Below are 12,507 nucleotides of genomic sequence, written 5' to 3' on the forward strand. Positions count from 1 at the left end.
GCAGACACACTGCTTCAGTCACTGACCCAACGATTAGTGAATAAAACAGAATGTTCACTCGTAGAGAAGTTGTCAGTAGTAAATTGTTTATTAAGATGTCAGTGGTTTATTCCTGGAGAGGAACAGAGGAGAATTTTGAAATGCTCTCCTTTCTCTGTGTGTAGGGAGTTTGGCTACAGTGTCACACAACTGGGGAAAAAAAAATATTCTCACAATTTTTGTCTTGTTTTTCCCTTGTTCTTAATGTGAATAATGTGCATAATGAGACCTGACCGTTTTGACAGTTGGTATTTGGAGGATTTTTAAAACAAAGATGACATTATATTAACACATAGTACCATGTATGCTTTATCACCATACATCCATTTTGTACACCATTGCTGAGATCCATTCCAGCTGTACTGGAATGCACTGGTCTGGCTCTTCCCAGAATGCCCCTGTGTGTGGAAATCAGGAGTTTAGCTGAGACTGCATTTTCTTGCTATGAATGCAACAGGACCAACAATTTTTTTTACCAACAGAAGTTCTTGGCACCTTTTCGCCACCATTTCATGTAGTGGTTCCCTGTGTAGTTTAGCTTCCAATTTCCTCATTCACATCTGGAATTGAAGACCCATGTTCATACATGTGGAGATGTTTTGAAAAAGAGCGATTCAACTTTTCAGGAATTCAGTTATTCTTTCCATTGAGTAATTGGTTTGAAGAAGACCGTTTGTGGCATGGGTCTTCTTTGCTTTTATTCCAACACAGCGTTGAACTGTTTTGGAAAAGTGATGGAGAAATGAGATCAGGAGAATGCAGCTTTCATTTTTGGCACTTAAACAGTCCTATAATTTACCCAGCCTCTCAGATTTACTGTCAGCCTGAACCGGTAGCGGCCCGGTTGCAGTTGTAGCAACAGGACATGCTAACAGCACAGGGCTGTTTGCAGAGGTTGGTGATACAGAGGCCTGACGGACTTCACTATGTAACTGCATTATGGGCTCATGGCCGCCTGTCTCAGCTGCATGTCCGACACACTGCACTCTCACTCCCCTGTCACACGTTCTTTCACTCTCAGCCTCTCATGTGTATATATCCATACGGAGACGGAGACGGATACAGGCAACAAGGATAGTAAGAGAAGCACCAATCGTGCAGTTCCCTCCCTGGCTAACGTGTGTGTCCTGTTAGTATGTAAAAACGGAACTGGGACTGAATCTGTGGGAGTGTTTTGAAACTAAACCTGCTGGTCTAGGAGAGGACAATGTTCTTAGCTTCACTTTTTGTTGTACAGAATTCTGAGTGTTTATTTCCTGTTGTATATAGTCATGACTGAATAATTTCGTACCTGTAAACAAAAAATAACAAAAACCAATACATGACCACATGAGTTTCTTATGTACATATGTCATATTTTTTTCATTGTTTTTCCAAGAAATAAAATATAGTAAGCTTGTGTCAATGAGTGGTGGCGTTATTCCAGTGTGATTTCCTCTGCTGGTTTCATGAGATTGAGATCTTGTTGATGTTTTATAATATTCTGAATGTCATCAAGATGAGTCAGGAATAGATCATGATGTCATCCAGGTGCACCATACAACTGCTCCTGAACACCTGAGTCATCAGCCTTTGGAAAACAGCCGGAGTGCCCTTCCAACCAAAGGGCACGGTCCGGAAACAATCCAAAACGCGTGTCAAACACAGTGATGGCTGGCCTTTAGGGTCCATTTCCACCTGCCAATAGCCACTATTAAGGTCTAAGGTGGTGAACCATGCCCATGTAATGTTTTTACTGTAGTTTATGCCCATGCATTTAATGATGTTAACTTTATTTCCCTCCTCTCATTTTCAATTTGTTTTTTTAGGGGGGTTTTTTTGTGCTTGTTTTGGGATTTGATGATTTGGTGATTTGATTTCACCTGCAGCTCAGAGTGTGGGAACTGGCTCTTAATTGGTCATTGAGAGCAGCCTGGCCAATTAGGATGTGACGACGCCCTGTCTTGGGCGGGAGAGAGGCAGTAACCTGCACACCTGCTTGATTTTCTGATCCTACCTTGCAGACAGACCTCATGGCTGAAAAACCAGTAGAGCTAGAAATTCTGATTCTCTAGGGCTACACTGAGCATTCTTCACTTGCTCTAGTTGCTGTCAATTTTGAGGCATTTTTGGCATCACTGTTTGCCCTGTGTCAGGGCTTTAGGGCCTATCATTGCAAGCCTATTGGCTAGCCATAATGAAGGCCCTGCCCTGCAGGTTATAGTTGTCTTGTTTGAGTTCATTTAGTGTCTATTTAAGTACCATAACCCCATGTTAATATATTTTTATTCATATTTTGTTCATCAAAAGGGATAATATTTCAGTTTCCTTTATAATTGAAGAGGCAATTGTTCATTATTAGTATCAGTACCACATAGCTGCCAACTCTCACGCTTTCGGCGTGAGACACACGCATTTGTCTGTTTTCACACGCACATGCAAATGCGTGTCTCACGCCGAAAGCCTGAGAGTTGGCAGCTATGGTACCACCACAGCGCAAGGGGCTCGTACCATGCAAGTACTAGCATGAAGAGACTGCCCCCATATTTAATCAAAAAGTGCCTTGCTAATACGTAGATTATTCATTACATTACATTACATTACATTACATTACTGGCATTTGGCAGACACTCTTATCCAGAGCAACGTACAGTTGATTAGACTAAATGGGAGACAATCCTCCCCCGGAGCAATGCTGGGTTAAGGGCCTTGCTCAAGGGCCCAACGGCTGTGCGGATCTTATTGTGGCTACACCGGGGATCGAACCACGGACCTTGTGGGTCCCAGTCATGTACCTTAACCACTACCTGTAGCATAGTGGTTAAGGTACATGATTGGTGCACAGTTAATACATAAGCATAGACTGGAATAAAACAACATACATAATAATGCCTCTGATTGGTACACGATTAATGCATTAGTGTGTAATATAACAAAGTCCATCATCGGTTAGATCATCATATAGCATGCATACTTGATGTGCACACAGTGACCCCTAGCCCTCAATATCACCCAAACATTATCATCAGAAATAATTAAATGGTCTCCCAGCGTCGTATGTCTTCCGGATTCAAGATGAAGTGTCTCTTCTCGCTCTCTAGTGATAAGATGGGCCATATATCCTTGAGCCTGTGATGAAAATCGGTCCAAGGCAAACGGCCTGAGGGAGAGAGAAGTAGAGAAAAGGGAGGGAAAGGAAGAAAGATGTATGACACTCGCACACACTTGCATGCTATATTTTGTATCCTGGTTAGCATTGGGTGGCTGAGTAAGAGATAGATAGGGAGGCCCTGTATTCCGGGCCTGGAAGGCCTGGGATCTATTGCTACACCTGCTTCTTGAGAATCTAGTGCATTTATATACGTTTCAATGACAAAAAGTCTCCATTGGTGCGTTTATATGATGAGTATACAATGAGAAAGCACTCTTCCCTTCAAGGAGATGATCCGCATCGGAAATCAAATTGAAAAAGATTATGAGAAGCAGAAAAGGTACAAAATGACTCAAAATGAATCTATTGAAGCCACTGGTGTAAATGAGAAGGCAGATAAAAAATCTGAAACAGTTTTGTGTTGTCGTTGCCGCGGTTACCATGCAACATCCGTTTCATGCCTCCTGCTTTACCGCAGAATCCGGTAAACTGCAAACGTCATAGCTAAAACAGACCACAGTCTTAACAAAAATGGTTCCATGGTTACCGTTGAATGCCAGGCTGTGCCAAAAAATCGTCAGGAACAAAAGCTCCTCATGTGTTGGGGTCTGCAGCTCACTTACCAATAAGTCTGAAGCAGTTGGTTGTGCCCTACACAGAAAATCCACTTCATGGCAAAGCACTTGTAAACACTGGTGCTGCCTTCACCTTGTTGCATGTTAGTCTGTGGGAAAAGATAAAAGGTCTGAAAGAGTACTAGGTGTCTTGGCAGGGTGGGCCAATGTATCTTGCAATTGGTCGGCGAGCTAACCCTATCGGATGGATGGTGCTAGACTTCAGTATGCACGGAAAAGCCAGCCCGTCACTGTGTCTGTCACGTGTCTTCGGTTTGAAGGGCGCTCCTGCTGTTTTGCAACGGCCGATGACTCAAGTGTTCAGGAGATGTTGTACGGCGCGCCTGAATGACATCGTGATCTATTCTGAAGATGTCCTGACTCATCTCGATGACATTCAGAAAGTGTTCGATTGTCTCAGTCAGGCTGGCCTGACACTGACGCTTATGACGTGTCATTTCTGCTGCTCTGAGCTTACATTTCCTTGGACATGAGGAGCAGTGAGGGCAGTGAGGGCAGATCAACAAGGAGAGAGGCACTTTGTGACTGCCCTGTGCCAGGAAACCTTAAGGATGTTCAGACGTTTTTGGGGCTTTGCTGGCTGGTGTCATTGATATGTTTCAACATTTCAGTTGACAGACAAGTATCAGGAGGCATATCAATGGCTTAAAGGCCATCTGATCTCTTCTCCTGTCCTGGATCACCCCGATCTGTGACACACATTTATTGTTTACACGGATGCAAATTCTGTTTGTTTCGGGTATTACACAGTAGTGATCTAGGCAAGTTTTTTTAACCATAGGAGTTGTAGTGCTAAAAGCCGTAAGGTGAATAAATATAAACCACCCACAAAAATAGGCATTTCTAAATATATTCTCACTCAGCACTTTATTAGGTATTTATTATACTATTATTATTTTTTTACTTCTGCTGCTGTAGCCTATCCACTTAGAGGTTTGAAGCATTGTGTTTTCAGAGATGCTCTTCTGCATACCACTGTTGTAATGTGTGGTTATTTGCGTTACTGTCTCCTTCCTGTCAGCTTTGACCGATCTGGCCCTTCTCCTCTGACCTCTCACATTAACAACTCTGTCATTTTCCCACAGAATTTATGCCCCCTGGATATTTTTTGTTTTTTCTCTGTAAACTCTAGAGTCTGTTGTGTGTGAAAATCTGAGGAGATCAGTAGTTACTCAACTTCCGTGTCTGGCACCAACAATCATTCCACGGTCAAAGTCACTTAAATCACATTTCTTTCCCATTCTGACATTTGGTCTGAAAAACAACTGAACCTCTTGACCATGTCTGCATGCTTTTATGAATGTTGCTACCACATGATTGGCTGGTTAAATATTTGCGTTAACAGACTGGTGTACAGGTCTACCTAATAAAGTGCTCACTGAGTGTATTTTTCAGGATCTGACTGAGCCTGGCATTATGTAGTGAGCAATAATTCAAGTGCCGTAATTCAATGGATTGTGGATTTGTTTCTGGGTCTTTTTCTTTCTTTGTAGATGTTGTTTTGCTTTGTTCCAAACTGGCTTACAAATTGTGGTTGAGAGCTTTTATGAGTTGAATGACACTTTATGCAGTGTCTGTTTACATTTAGCAAGTTGTTTGCAAATGCGCATTTGCAATATGAAGGACAAATAAATACTGTACTGTATTTGCCAGCTGAAATTGAATGCTGGCTAGAAAATATGGTTGAAACCTCTCCAACCTTGATATTTGTTTATTGTTGAACTGTGTCATTAACCACAGTTGGTGACAGTCATACAAATATATTATTTAAATGCTGACAATATAAATGATAGCAGGTAATTGAACAGAAAGCTCTTAGTCTTTACCAAGGTATTTGTGGGCAAGAGCGACACTGATTATGTCAGCAGCATGTACTACAATAAATGACCACTAGATGGACCCCACCCCACACATGGACATTTCCACAGATATAATGGCTTCACTTAAAATCTGAAACTTGACAGATCACGACCATACAGAAGCTGGGGGTGATCAAGGCAAGAAGAGAAGAGATTTTTAAGTTCTGCTTTAAGTCCATTTAGCAGAAAATAAAATAAATTAATGCATCAGATTCTGAGCTGAAAATATGTACTCATACTCTTCTTATTCAAATAGATTCTTATTTTATGAGATTTTAGAACTGAGAGATTCACTTCATACAGAATTTTCATAAAGGATCCATGCATGCCAATACTAAATTAAAAGGCCAATGCGATCATTCAATCTAAGCCCAAAGCAAATTCAAGTTTCTTTGCTTCTTTGCTTAACATTTCAAGTTTTTTTTCATGTCTCATAGAAGTAGCATTTGTTGAAATCTATGGGTCAATACAAATTTGCCACATAAACAGATTGTTCTCCAATTAATTAATATGGCTTGCAATGCCAGCAAATAGGTGCCTGTTCACTATGATTAACATAATTTCTGTATTAAAATTTAAGAAGCAGAAGCATCTATAGCAGGGCTGCCCAATCCAGTTCCTGGAGATCTACCATGCTCTATGTTTTCACTTCAACCCTCATGTGACACACCTGATTCTACTAATTAGGAGCTCAACAAGCTGGTGAATATGATGTGCTTTATTAGGGTTGGAATGAAAACCTACAGGACAGTAGATCTCCAGAAATGGGGTTGGGCAGCCCTGCTGTAAACAATAAGGCCCGCTGTCCAACCTTTTACGGGAATTTCCTTACACAGTAAATATTCAGCAGTATAAAATTATGTATTATTATTATTATTATTATTATTATTATTATTATTATTATTATTATCATTATCATTATTATTATTATTATTATTATTATTATTATTATTATTATTATTATTATTTTCGCCTCACAGCAAGGAGGTCCTGGGTTCGAATCCCCGTCGGCCGGGGCCTCTCTGTGTGGAGTTTGCATGTTCTCCCCGTGTCTGCGTGGGTTTCCTTCGGGTACTCCGGTTTCCTCCCACAGTCCAAAGACATGCAGGTTAGGCTGATTGGAGAGTCTAAATTGCCCGTAGGTATGAGTGTGTGAGTGAATGGTGTGTGTGCCCTGCGATGGACTGGCGACCTGTCCAGGGTGTATTCCTGCCTTTCGCCCAATGTATGCTGGGATAGGCTCCAGCCCCCCTGCGACCCTGTTCAGCATAAGCGGGTTAAGATAATGGATGGATGGATGAATGAATTATTATTATTGTTGTCATAATCCTAATCCTCATTGTTATAATTATCTGTGTGCATTGTCCAAACATTAGGACTAAAATGTCCAATCACAGTCCCTGCTAAAATATAAATATGAATTAGTAATCGTAATCTTACTTATTTTGACAGTCAATCAGATATCATTTATACCAGGGCTGCCCAACCCCATTTCTGGAGATCTACCATCCTGTAGGTTTTCATTCCAACCCTAATAAAGCACATCATATTCATCAGCTTGTTGAGCTCCTAATTAGTAGAATCGGGTGTGTCACATTAGGGTTGAAGTGAAAACATAGTGGATGGTAGATCTCCAGGAACTGGATTGGGCAGCCCTGATCTATAAGAACTGTTATTATACCTCTTTCCTTGTTCCTGTTTCAGACTTCTCCAGATTTAATTTCCTTGTGCTAATGGAAATGAGGGAAATACTTTGTCAGTGACTATGTGCCTGTAGCTAAACTACCAACTGCCAAGTTGGTTTTTTGTTTTAGGTCAATTTCAGTGGTCATCAATTTGGCAATGCCCTGTCATTTCATGTAGCTCCCAGCAGATGGCAGCACTATGACAAAAAAGGACACCAAAAAGAGAAGACAAGCGAAAAGATGCTTTCATTAAGAACCAGTCCTTGTCTTGCACAAACTGCTTCTTCTTTTGAAAAAAATGTTTTAATAAGTTGTCAGAGTAGTGGTTCCACTTATAAATGAACAGAAGATAAGGCTTTGAGACAGGAGAATTTGTAGCGATAGGAGGTGCCGCTTTCTTTCTGTTTGAGGACACACCGAGTCGCCATTTTCCACCCTTTGAATTGCTGGAGTCAAGGGGTTAAACCCCAGCATAAGAATAAGAGAAATGCAGGATCCAGAATGCAGTCATACACATATGTGGATTTGAATGACTTTTTTTGCAGGATTATCTTATTATTTCTCTTGAGGGAGGGAGTTGGCAATTTTTAAATATTTTGCCTAAATGCAGATTTTTGTAATATTTTACATATTAAAATGAACTGTATTAATGTGAATGCCCGCTGCGCTGTATTCTCTCTCATATCTATGTAATTTCACAATCGATCCGCCTGTGTGCACTACAGGAGACGGCGAGATGCCTTGCGTCCGTAGCTTTGAGTCACACTGAGCATGCCCATTGCGGCAGTGGGCGTTCCTGCAGGGAGAGTGGCGGTGGCGGGGGCGGGGGCGGGGGGAGAGGGGGTCGGGGGGGGGCGAGACGTACCAAGGCGGAGAGCGTCGCGGAGGGGAATGGGCGGGGGGGTCAGACAGATGTGCCGCACAGCTGTGTGCCAGCCCGGGAGAGGTCCGCCCTGCGGCCCCGCTCCACACAGGCGTCCTCAGTCCTGAGAGCGATGACTTTAGACAGGACGTCCTATGACGAGGGCGCGAAATGTCCCTGGGTGCCACAGGAAGCTGGCACCGCGGCGTCCAATCATACGTTCACGCCCCTCTGTTAGGGGCATTTCAGAGATGACGCTTGATTCGGGGCACACAGTGGGCGCCGTTGTTCAAGAACAGGCTGTCAAATATCTATCAAACTATTGTTTCTTTACAATGCTAACAGTGCTCATGCTCATACTGCTGATAACAGTGGGCTTGTGTGTGTACAGGATGCACTGTAGCATAACGGTTTGAGAACTGCGTTTGTACCTATGCGGCTGTACCCCTGAACAGGCCGCTTAACCTGAATTGTTTCTGTAAATATCTATCTGTATAAACGGGTTACATCTGCCAGAGCTCCTAAAATATAAATACAGCATAACAAATAAAGCACAGAATAAATCCTAATTATTAGGATTACACGCCCCCATAAATTCATTTTGAACACGCCTTTGTAATTCAAGTTATTAATATGAGACCTTCATGATGCTTGTCAATGGACCAGAAGCTCCAGTGCAATTATATATGTTTCAACATGGAACATGTCTAAATGTTTTGTAGATACTAAATACTAAACATTTCCCTTATTGTTGTGATAATATTAAACCTTTGCTCGTCCTATCTTGAGGTGAACTTTGTTTTAATGGGCAAATGTAGTTTTTTTGTTTTTGACTTATTCTTTAAAAGAGATTAATATTCCTCTGGGCTACTGAACCACACAAGTGTCTAAGAGTGGCAGCCATTTTAATTCTCTGGCGTATGTATTGGGTCAACGCTGCTCATGAGCTTTATCTGTTGTGCCTCTTTATGAAGCAGTAGCACATAATGAGACTGGTGGCATTTTCCGGCCTGTTCCGCTGAGCTAGCGGCAGTGTCGATAACGATGTGCCATATTCTGTTGCCTAAAAACTGAAGCATGAAAATGAGTCTACCTTCTTCTACATCCTCCCCTCTCGAGGATCTCTCTATTACCATTGATAACTCTACTGTCAAGAAATCTTGGTTTAGTTCTGCATAACAAGCTCACGGAGAACATTGCAAAGTTATATGGAGATGTTGATTCTTCCTCTGCAATGCGTACACCATCTGTGTGTGCTACCCAGCTCACTGTCCAGGCTCTTGTGCAGTCCTGACGGGTCTACAGCAATACTCTGCTTTCATGCATGTGCCAACAGGCACTTCCAGCTCATCCTCATACTCAGCCCTGTCCATAAGCAGCTAGTTATAGCTATACTTCAGTATCGTGTCACACCTTTCATCTCTCTCCACTGGTTGCCTGTCATGCCTGGGAAGAAATACATATCCCAGGCCTAGCCTATGGTTAGGAAGAGGAACGCCACCCTCTGACTTAAAGTCCATTACCAAACCTGCCAGGCCACTGTCCTCCGTAACCTGGCCACCTCTATCCCTGCAAGGGTTCCTCTTCAGAGGTGTCTGTTTCCGCCCACCCCAGCCCCCAGTGGGGGAATGGGCACTTGGGCACTCCAAAACAGTCAAGGGGACTCAGTAACTGTTTGAACTGCATCTTGGGTAAACAAATCTGGACTCAGGCTACACTCTCAGAAAAATGGTTCCAAAAGGAATCCTTTGATTCCATGGAAGAACCCTATTTAGTTCAAGCTGTCTTTGTCAGGCAAAATGATTCCTTGACTGGGAGCTTTCACACTTCACACCTATGACAGAGGCTTGCAAACAGAAACAAAATGGGTTTCTTTATGGAGACAAGCCAAAGAGTGTAGACTGCCCTACTTATGCTACTTAACACAACTCTCAAATCCATCTGCTACTCTATGCACAGCCTTTTTGCTGCACCAAGTATGGCTATAGCGTAGGTATATGTAATAACGTCCAGACTTGTGACACTGATAACTCGGTATTATCTCTTCCTAACCTTTATCAATGCAGCGTTGCAAGTTACTCTGAATAAGATCACTTGCCAAATGTCTAAATGTAGTATAATGCAATTGCAGTGCGGTAGGTTCTGGTAAGAGAATAGTGGTATGGCAGGTTCTGATGACAGAAGGGTAGTATGGTGCATCCTGGTGAGAGAATGGTGTGCTGTGGTAACAGGATAACACCATAGAATGTTCTGGTGAAAGCACAGCTGCGTGGTGTGTCCTAGTGAGGGGATGGTGTGTTGTGGTAACAGGATAACACCATAGAATGTTCTGGTGAAAGCACAGCTGCGTGGTGTGTCCTAGTGAGGGGATGGTGTGTTGTGGTAACAGGATAACACCATAGAATGTTCTGGTGAAAGCACAGCTGCGTGGTGTGTCCTAGTGAGGGGATGATGTGTTGTGGTAACAGGATAACACCATAGAATGTTCTGGTGAAAGCACAGCTGCGTGGTGTGTCCTAGTGAGGGGATGATGTGTTGTGGTAATAGGATAACACCATAGAATGTTCTGGTGAAAGCACAGCTGCGTGGTGTGTCCTAGTGAGGGGATGGTGGAGCTACATGCTTGCGTGTCTCGTGTGTCGTGGCAAGAGGCCACACCACACCATGGACAGTGTGGTGTTCTCTGGTGAGGCTAGGACCGAGGAAGAACAGCGTGTCGTATTCTGGTGAGCTTAGCAAATGTGAAGTGACTGGGTGACATGTCCCAGTGGTTTAACACTTTGTTGTCTAAATCCTGGGGGCTTATTGAACAGGATTGCCACCCTCTCCGTGTGACACCCCCACACCCACCCACGTCCGTTCAGCAGCCATGATTCACATTTCAATCGGCCATGTCTCTACTGCATCTGTCTGTCTTGACTTGTGAGGCCACACCCATTCCTACCCCAGTGCCGTGCGTGTATGCATGGAATGACTGCAGGCTGTGTACTGCAACGGCAAAATACGGCCAGTTTACTAAGTCTGGCACTTAGTGAAATGACAGAACTCTACAGAAGAAATTGGCACTTTAATGCCTCGGCTGACAGGCGATGACACTTTTTTAGGAAACTGAGTCCCGGATGAAACCGCTGACGGGAAACACTCACAACCTCCCCGCTCTGGAAGCCCGCTGCGACTTCTCCAAACTCATCCGCTCCCGGAGCGAGAGGGGAGACCGCAAACGAAGGGCCAGTGTCACCCGTTTCACACGCCGGCGAGGACATAATTCCCCTTTTTTATTTATTACACAGCAGAGTCTGATGAAATCCGGTGTAAAGCCTGGTTTTAGTATTACTGTAATGGGTTCACGGAGAAGTGAAAGGAATATTTCTTCTTCTTTTTTTTTTTCAGTTTTGCTATCGAGTAATATTACTCCTGACCAATTAGTTACTATTTGGTTCGTTTTTCTAAGGTGAAAACAGCATTAATTTAAACTGGATTTAAGATCAATGCTTATGAATCCATGAGATGGGGGGACTGCTGCATGTTGCCTGTGGCCCATTTTAATTGAATTAGGATATAATTCAGAGTTAATGCCCCAATGGCTCCAGTGGTTGGAGGAGGGGTGAGAGGGGACGGGGGTGATTGGGGGTGTAGTCCTGTGTTCAATTCTTCTGGTCACGGCTCTAAACCCCCGTTATACTCTCTGTTGATAGTTTCCCCTGGCCGACACTCTTTGGCCGACGCTCCCTCAACCCCTGACACCCCACGGCCTCTGTACCCCCACCCCACCCACCCACCCCAACGCCCCCATTACCACATGAATGGGAACCTGGAAAGGGCCACTGCGAAACTCGGACGCCGACAGAAGGCTGCAGATTTGCAATTCAATCTGCCTCCCACACGGGACGGGGCTGTCACCGACCTGACGGAGGGGGGAGGGGGCCAGTCCGAGTGCTGCAGCCACGGCCCCGACATCCCCCCACACCCCCGGAGCAGGCTGCTGTTTCACTTTGTGTAGCCTGTATGCCTGAATTATGGATGGTTGGATAATGTTCTTTTCAAAGATGTCTTGAATAGGTGCTTTACCAGTAATGCAGCTCTTTTTTTTTTTATCAATGTTTTTTTTTTGTGTGAATATCATTCTATTTCTACCCAATTATTATTTCAAAATCAAAATTACATTACTGCAACTTATTTCACCCGCGCTGCTTCAGCAAATTGATAACATGTTTAATGTACTTTTATTCTTTCATTGATCAGTAGATTCGGTGGAAATGGCAAGATTCCTATATTCTTTTTGACACTGCCGGAAGAT

Source organism: Conger conger, chromosome 12 (assembly GCF_963514075.1).
Source record: "Conger conger chromosome 12, fConCon1.1, whole genome shotgun sequence".
NCBI classification, from domain to species: domain Eukaryota; kingdom Metazoa; phylum Chordata; class Actinopteri; order Anguilliformes; family Congridae; genus Conger; species Conger conger.